Below are 9,221 nucleotides of genomic sequence, written 5' to 3' on the forward strand. Positions count from 1 at the left end.
GGTATATAACAATCATTACCTTTATGGTTAGTGGGTTGTTCCTATGCCAAGGTCATGTAATCCCTGCTGGTTTGCTTTTTAATGTTAGACTTATATTCAACAGTAATTAATACTTGCATGTTGTATGAACTAAGAGTAATGCTCTTTTTATACTTTTCTTTGTTATTGGTAGATAATAGACCCAGCACCAAAAATAATGCATATATGTATTTCCCTAGTCTTAAATTTGTATTTCATATTTTCTCATAAATCTGATCTTCATATCAGTGTGACATCTGACTTAATAGTTTCTGTTCTGTTCCATTGGTCCATTTATCTCCCATTTGTAAAAGTTCTTAATATTTGGTAGATTATGCCTTGCCATATTGTTCTTAAAAATGTTCAGGCAGTTCTGTCTATTTTCAATTCTATGTAAATTATAGGACCTATAATGGACTTATGCTCTGTCTTCACTGTTCTCTTTCTCTTACAGACATACCTATTAACACATATAAAGGCATAAGTGGATGGACAATTATTGTGGTTGTGTCAAATTTATTCATTGATTAATGTTGAGTCCTCCTAATCATGAATATGATTTACCTTCCACTTAATAAAAGCCTTTATTAATTATATTTCATAGTGTTTAGTAAATATTCATGAGCAAGAGGGTGGGGGAGGACAATGAAGGCAGTAACTTACAGGGAGGACATCAGACACCTACGTCAAATAGTCCACAGATCACAGGTTTGGGAGCAACAAGACCTTTATCAAAGCTGGCAAGCATCAGAAAAATAAAAACTAGCATGTCAAATCTACCCCAGCCATAGTTAATTACAATCTCTTAAGGGAACTATTATTTCAAGACCACATCACAACTCTCTCTCATGAACAGGTTGTTGTGACCCTTCCTGTCCCTGGGTCAACACTAAAGCCATATCACAGCCACCCCAGGTCATCAGGACCATCACAAGGAAATTTGCTAAGGGCAAATTTGCAAAGGGTAATAAACAACTTAAGGGAGTAAGAGAAACTAAGGCAAGAACAAAATGTTCCAAATCCCTCAAAAAACTCATACTTCGTGATAGCTATGCCATTCTAATAGATTTCGTGTTGTGTATTTAAATATAGGGACTTTTATTTTAATTGCCATTAATTATTTAAAGATTAAACTTATCAATATATGTGAATAATATGAATTTTAATTTTATTTCCAAATATTAATACATATTACTTATTTACATGAACTCTGCAATTTGAAGTGGAATTCAATGTTCTGCCATCTAGAATGTTTGCAATATAAATAAATTATATGAGTTTAATCAGATTAAGACTATTATCTTCTTATGTTGTAAAGAATTTTTTATGTGAATACTTACCAAATTTTATAAAATGTTTTACTTTGATCTATTAGTGCAATTACATATGTATGTACATTTTACATCAATTAAGTCAATATGGTGGATTACTTTATTTTTTTATTATTAAGCTGAAATTAAATTCCTTTGTGTAAGAACTCGAGATGTGTACTAATTTATTTTATTTTTTAAATTGATTTATGTATACTAATTTGTTATACACGACAGCAGAATGAATTTCAATTCATAGTACACATATAGAACACAATTTTTCATGTCTCTGGTTGTACACAAAGTAGAGTCATATCATTCATGCCTTCATACGTGCACTAAGGGTAGTGATGTCCATCTCATTCCACTGTCATTCTTACTCCCATTTTCCCTCCCTTCCCCACCAGTCCCTTTGCCTTATCTAAATTTCCTCCATTCCTACCATGCTCCACCCTACCCCATGGCCATTATGAGTCAGCATCCTCATATAAAAGAAAACACTCTGCCTTTGTTTTTTAGAATTGGCTAACTTCACTTAGCATTATCTTCTCCAACTCCATCCATTTACCTGCAAATGCCATGATTTTATTCTCTTTTAATGCTGAGTACCACTTTTGTTTTCTCCATTCATCTACTGAAGGACTTCTAGGTTGGTTCCACAGTTTATCTATTGTGAATTGTGCTGCTATAAACATTGATGTGGGTGTGTCCCTGTAGTATGCTGTTTTTAAGTCCTTTGGGTATAGATGGAGGAGAGGGATTGCTGGGTCAAATGGTGGTTCCATTCCCTGTTTTCCAAGGAATCTCCATACTGCTTTCTAGATTGGCTGCACCAATTTGCAGTTCCACCAGCAATGTAGGAGTGTGCCTTTTCCCCACATCCTCTCCAATAATTATTGTTGTTTGTCTTCATAATAGCTGCCATTATGACCAGAGAGACATGATATCTTAGAATAGTTTTGATTTTCATTTCTCTAATTGCTAGACATGTTGAACATTTTTTAATATAATTGTTAATTGACTGTATATACTCTTCTCTGAGAAGTGTCTATTTAGTTCCTTGGCCAATTTGTTGATTGAATTATTTGGGAGTATTTTCTGATGTTAATATTTTTAGTTCTTTATATATCCTAGAGTAGTTCTCTATCTGATGTGTGTGTGTGTGTGGAAAAATGTGTTCCCATTCTGTAGGATCTCTATTCACCTCACTGATTGTTTCTATTGCTGAGAAGAAGCCTTTTTGGTATTAATACATCCCAATTATTGATTCTTGATTTTATTTCTTGCACCATAGGAGAATTATTAAAAAAAAAGTCAGGGCCTAATCTGATATGAAGATTTGGATCTACTAATTTTTCTATTAGGTCCAAGGTCTCTTATTTAATTCCTACATCCTTGATCCACTTTTAGTTGAGTTTTGTGAATGGTGAGAGATAGGGGCTTGATTTCATTTTGCTGCATATGGATTTCCAGTTTTCCCAGCACCATTTGTTTAAGAGGCTATCTTTTCTCCAATGTTTTTGGCACCTTTGTCTAATATGAGATAAGTGTATTTTTGTGGGTTTGTCTCTTTGTCCTCTATTCTTTGCCCTTGGTCTATAAGTCTATTTTGGTGCCAATACCATGCTGTTTTTGTTGCTATTGCTCTGTAGTATAGTTTAAGTTCTGGTATAGTGATGCCACCTGCTTTACTCTTCTTGTAAAGGATTGCTTTATATACCCTGGGTCTCTTGTTTTTCCAGATGAATTTCATGACTGCTTTTTCTATTTCTATGAGGAATGTCATTGAGATAGTGATTGGATTTGCATAAATCTGTTCAGTGCTTTTGGTAGTATGGTCATTTTGATAATATTAATTCTTCCTATCCAAGAAAAAGGGAGATCTTTCCATATTCTAAGGCTTTTTAAATTTCTTTCTTTAGCATTTTGTAGTTTTTATTGTAGAGGTCTTTCACCTCTTTCGTTAAGTTGCTTCCTAAGGTTTGTTTTTGTTTTTGTGTTTGTTTTGAGGCTATTGTAATGGGGTAGTTTTCCTGGTTTCTCTTTCAGAGGATTTGTCACTGATGTACAGAAATGCCTTTGATTTATGGGTGTTGATTTTATATCCTGCTAATTTGCTGAATTCATTTATTTGTTCCAGAAGTTTTCTGGTGGAATTTTTTGGAACTTCTAGGTATAGAATCATATTGTCAGCAAAGAGTGATAGTTTGAATTCTTCTTTTCCTATTTGTATCCCTTTAATTTCTTTCCTCTGTCTGATTGCTCTGGCTAGAGTTTCAAGAACATGTTAAATAGAAATGGTGAAAAAAGGTGTCCCATCTTGTTCCAGTTTTTAGAGGGAATACATTCAATTTTTCTCCATTTAGAATAATGTTGGCCTGGGGCTTAGCATAGATAGCTTTTATAATGTTGAGATATGTGGCTGTTATTCCTAGTTTTTCTAGTGTTTTGAATATGAGGAGGTGCTATATTTTGTTGAATGCTTTTTCTGCATCTATTGAGATGTTCATATAATTTCTATCTTTAAGTCTATTAATGTGATAAATTATATTTATTGATTTCCATATATTGAAACAAACTTGCATCCCTGGGATGAACCCCCATTGGTCATGGAGCACTATCTTTTTGATATGGTTTTTTATTCGATTTGCAAGAATTTTATTGAGAATTTTTGCATGTATGTTCATTAGAGATATTTATTTGAAGTTTTTTTTTTTTGATGTGTCTTTGGCTGGTTCTTGAATAGGGGTGATATAGGCCTCATAGAATGAGTTTGGATGTGTTACCTCCTTTTCTATTTCATGAAATAATTTGAAGAGTATTGGTATTAATTCTGCTTTATTGTCTTGTAGAACTCAGCTGTGCATGCATCTGATCCTGGACTTTTCTTTATTGGAAGGCTTCTGATGGTGTCTTCTATTTCATTGCTTGAAATTGATCTGTTTAACTTGTATCATCTTGATTTATTTGGGCAAATCATATGACTATAGAAATTTGTCAATGCCTTTAATATTTTCTATTTTATTGGAGTCCAAATTTTCAACATAATTTCTAACAATCTTCTGTATTTCTGTCTATCATAATATTTTCTTTTTCATCACAAATGTTAGTAACTTGAGTTATCTCTCTCCTGTCTTCATCAGCATGACTAAGGGTTTATCAATTTTATTTACTTTTTTGAACAACCAACTTTTTGTTTTGTCGTTTTTTTTCAGTTGTTTCATTTGTTTTGATTTCATCTCTGATTTTAATTATTTCCCGTCTTCTACTGCTTTTGGATTGATTTGTTTTTCTTTTTCTAGAACTTTGAGATGTACTGTTAGGTCATTTATTTGTTTATTTTTTCTTCTTTTAAGGAATGAACTCCATGCAATGAACTTTCCTCTTAAAACTGCCTTCCTAGTGTCCCAGAGATTTCAATGCATTGTATCAGTGTTCTCATTAACCTCCAAGAATTTTTTTTAATCTCCTCCTTAATGTTTTTTTGCAACCTATTTTTTCATTCAATAGCATATTATTTAGTCTCCAGGTATTGAAGTAGCTTCTATTACTTATTTTATCATTGATTTCTACTCATTCCATTATGATCTTATTGAATGCCGGTTAGTATCTATACTTTTTTATATTTGCTAAGAGTTGTTTTGTGGCATAACATATGGTCTGTTTTAGAGAAGGATTCATGTGCTACTGAGAAGAAAGTGTATTCATTCGTTGATGGATGAAATATTCTATATATGTCAGTTAAGTCTAAGTTATTGATTGTATTATTGAGTTCTAGAGTTTCTTTGTTTAGCTTATTTTGGGAAGATCTATCCAGTGATGAAAGAGGTGTGTTAAAGTGACCCAGAATTATTGTGTTATGATCTCTTTGACTCTTAAATTTGAAAAAAGATTGTTTGATGAATGTAGATGCTCTGTTGTTTGGGGCATATATACTTATAAGTGTTATGTGTTGTTGGTTTTTGGTTCCTGTAGGCAGAATTAAATATCCTTCCTTATCCCTTTTGATTAACTTTCATGTAAAGTCTACTTTATTTGGTATGAGGTTCAAAACCCCACAGTCCAGGTGGATAGTATGATTTTTCCCTGTGTATGTGTGTGTCTTTTCCTATGTATGTGTGTGAGGTTAGTTTCTTTGAGGCAGCTTATTGTTAGGTCTTTTTTTTTTTTAATCCTATATCCCAGTCTATGTCTTTTGATTGATAACTTTATGTATTAATATTCAGGGTTATTTTTGAGACATGAATTCTATTCCTGGTCATTTTTGTTTATTTTTGGTATTTAACTTGAACTTAGTTTATCCTTTGATTGGTTTTTCCTTTAGTGTAATACCTCCCTTTGCTGAGTTTCATTGTTGTTTTTAATTTCCTCCTCAGGGAATAATTTTTTTTTATTTTTTAAACATGAGTATTATTATTATTATTATTATTGCCTTATAATTCTTAATACACTTTTATACCACAATTTATCATATCTCTGTATGCAAGATATGTTGACACCAAATTCACATCTTCATACATGTATTTTGTATAATGATGAGGGTCTCCTTCCACCATCCATGCAATTCCCCTCTCCCTCTCTTGCCCTCCCATCCCTCTTCCCTATCATGCTCTTCCTCCCTACCCCATTTTGAGTCATCCCCCTTATATCAGAGAAGATATTCGGCATTTTTTTTTTTTTTTGGTGGGATTGGCTAACTTCACTTAGCATAATCTGCTCTAAGCTATTCCTCTTCTCAGACTATACCCAAAGGACCTAAAAACAACATACTACAGGGACACACCCACATCAATGTTTATAGCAGCACAATTCACAATAGCTAGACTGTGGAGCCAACCTAGATGCCCTTCAATGGATGAATCAATAAAAAAATGTGGCATTTATACACAATGGAATATTACTCAGGGAATATTTTGCTGAGAATGTTCCATAGTGCAGGATTTCTACTTGTAAATTCTTTTAACTTTTTTTTTTTGTCATGGAATCTTTTTATTTCGTCATCAAAACTAAAGCTTAATTTTGCTGGATATAAGATTCTTGGTTGGCATCTATTTTCTTTCACAGCTTGAAATATGTTGTTTCATGATCTTCTAGCTTTCATAGGCTGGGTTGAAAAATCTGCAGGATTCTAATGGTTTTCTCCCTATATGTAATTTGATTTCTTTTTCTGTGTCTTTTAAGATTCTCTCCTCATTTTGTATACAAAGAATTTTCATTATAATGTGCCTTAGTGTGGATCTGTTGTGATTTTGTACATTTGGTATCCTGCAAGCCTCTTGTATTTGATTTTCCAATTCATTCTTCATGCTTGAAAATTTTTCTGATTTTGTTTAATTGAATATATTGTTTATTCCTTTGGTTTATAACTTTATGCCTTTCTCTATCCCAATAATTCTTAAAATTGGTCTTTTTATGTTATCCCATATTTCTTGAATGTTCCACTCATGGTTTCTTACCATCTTTATTGCACACAGTGAACATTGTTTTCAAGATTATATATTTTGTCTTCATTGTCTGAGGTGCTGTCTTCCAAGTGATCTCTGTTGGTGGTGCTTTCTATTGAGTGTTTAATTTGGTTTATTGTTTCTTTCATTTTAATGATTTCTGTTTGGATTTTTTCAGAACCTCTATCTCCTGATTGAAATAATCTTTTATTTCCTGTATTTGTTCATGTAGCTCCTTATCAAAATGATCTTTGATGCTTGTATTTGCTCTCTTAGATAATCCTTTAATTCATAGAACATTTTAATTATGTACATCTTGAACTCCTCTGAAATTTCTTCTGTTGTGCTCGCCATGGATTCTAATAATGTCTTATCTTGGTTTGTTTGGGGCACTTTCTTTCTTTGCTTTTTTCATTTTGTTCATGTGTCTTCCCTTTTGTCACTACAGATCTGAGGCATTACAGTTTTTACCCTAAGGCTTTTAGTGTCCCAGCAAGATTCCAATATCTCTCCTTTAAGGGGGAGAATAATATTAACAGATCCCAATACAAACATTATACAACCTTAAACTAAATAGCTGCTACTAAGACATTTATGGTTTTGTCACGATATACAGAAATGGTGAGTTCAATTGTTATCTACAATATAAACAGGTTTATATTGTAGATAACAAATAGGTTTGCAAAAGGGTCTATAGTTTCTGATGGTGGACAAAGAACCAGGGGTGAGGTGTTGGATGAGATGCTGAGGGGGTAAGAGGTGAGGATATAGAGTTATTAGATCTTAGAAAGCATAAAGGAAATTTTTAAAAATGGTTAGTAGCAGAAGAAGAGAGATAAAGTGATTTTGGGGAAACAAGTAAGTGGGAAGACAATAGAGTGTGTACAACAAACAAACATAAATATTAAGAAAAATAAAAATGTAAAAATAGGAGCTAAATGAATATACAACACAACTGTAATATACTATTTAGTTATCCCAGTCCTCAGTAGCCTAATTCATGAAAAGTACTAGGTTTCAGAAATGTTGGGGATGTGAGGGCTGGAGGAGGGAGGGAGAGAGAGAGAGAGAGAGAGAGAGAGAGAGAGAGAGAGAGAGAGAGAGAATATATGAATCTCAAAAGAAGATATTCAAGGATTGTTTTTGCTGTATATCAGTATCTTTCCTGCTTCCCTTCTTATTCAATAGGTGAGGTTGCCTGTTGTTTGCTGGTATCTCCATCCTCAGGGTGGTGAAGATTATTAGTGTGGGAGGGTTGGTCTTGGGGGCGGAGCTCCTGGAGGTGGCATATATCACTTGTCAGTCCCTGATGGGAGACTACACCCCAAAGATCTTCTTTGGTCCTGCTCAAGTAATGTGGGTGCCTGGTCTTACTTCCTTATATCACTTGTATACCTCATAATTCCTGGTCTCTAAACTGAATTTCACTTACTCCCTCCCTTATTACTTTCCACTCAGGAACCTTTCTCTCTGGAGGTCTTGTGGGCTACACTCTGGGGGCTGTACACCCACCACAGGAAGCTGTTTTGTATTGGGCAGGTTAAAGCCAGGCTTTGAGAGCTACAGAGCAGCCATGTAACCACAAGCACTATGTTGGGTTAGCAGCTGCCAGAGAGAGTGGGGAGTTGGAGACTAAAGGTACATTGATATTGCTTCTAAGCCCAAGCCAGTGTTCCAAGCTGGAGGTTGCCCCAACTAAAGATGGCAACAAAAGTGCCCCAGGATGGAGGTAGCTGCTTTTAGTGATCAGGTGTTGAGTCAGGTCGGATCAGGTGGGGCCAGGCATGGCAGGCAGTGGCATGTTCAGAGATGCAGCCCTGTGGAATGCAATGTTGTGGCTGGCAGCTGTCTCCAGACCCTGTGTGGTGCCCCCAGGTGCAGGCTACCACATTCATGGGATTATGGCAATGATGGTAGTGTCTCATGATGGAGGCAACTGGGAGAGCCCCATGTTGGTAGATGGGGAACCATATGGGAGTGGTGGCCAGAATTCCTGAGTGTATGGGTGGGCAGGAGTCCTATCTGAGCACAGAAGCATTGATTATTACATAGAGCAGCTGTCAGTGGTCCTCTAACCACTCGAAGAGAAACAGTATTTGTACTAGATGAATCCCAGTTCATAGAGCCACACAGAATGCAGCCCTCCTCTAGCCCATCATCTTGAATGCCCTCTAATTTTTAAAAAAATATATATTTAATTTCGGGGGCTGGAGTTGTGTCTTAGTGCTAGAGTGCCTTCCTCATACATGTGATTTTCAGAACCACATAAAAATAAATAAATAAACAAAATAAAGGCATTGTGTCAATCTACAATAATATATATATATATATATTGAATTTATGTATCTACATTCAAAATTAAATATATATATATAAACTTATATGTATAAATTCAAAATTAAAACTAAGTTTATATTTATAGATGGCTATATAAAATTTGTAAAAATTT

Source organism: Ictidomys tridecemlineatus, chromosome 2 (genome assembly GCF_052094955.1).
Source record: "Ictidomys tridecemlineatus isolate mIctTri1 chromosome 2, mIctTri1.hap1, whole genome shotgun sequence".
Classification (NCBI taxonomy): domain Eukaryota; kingdom Metazoa; phylum Chordata; class Mammalia; order Rodentia; family Sciuridae; genus Ictidomys; species Ictidomys tridecemlineatus.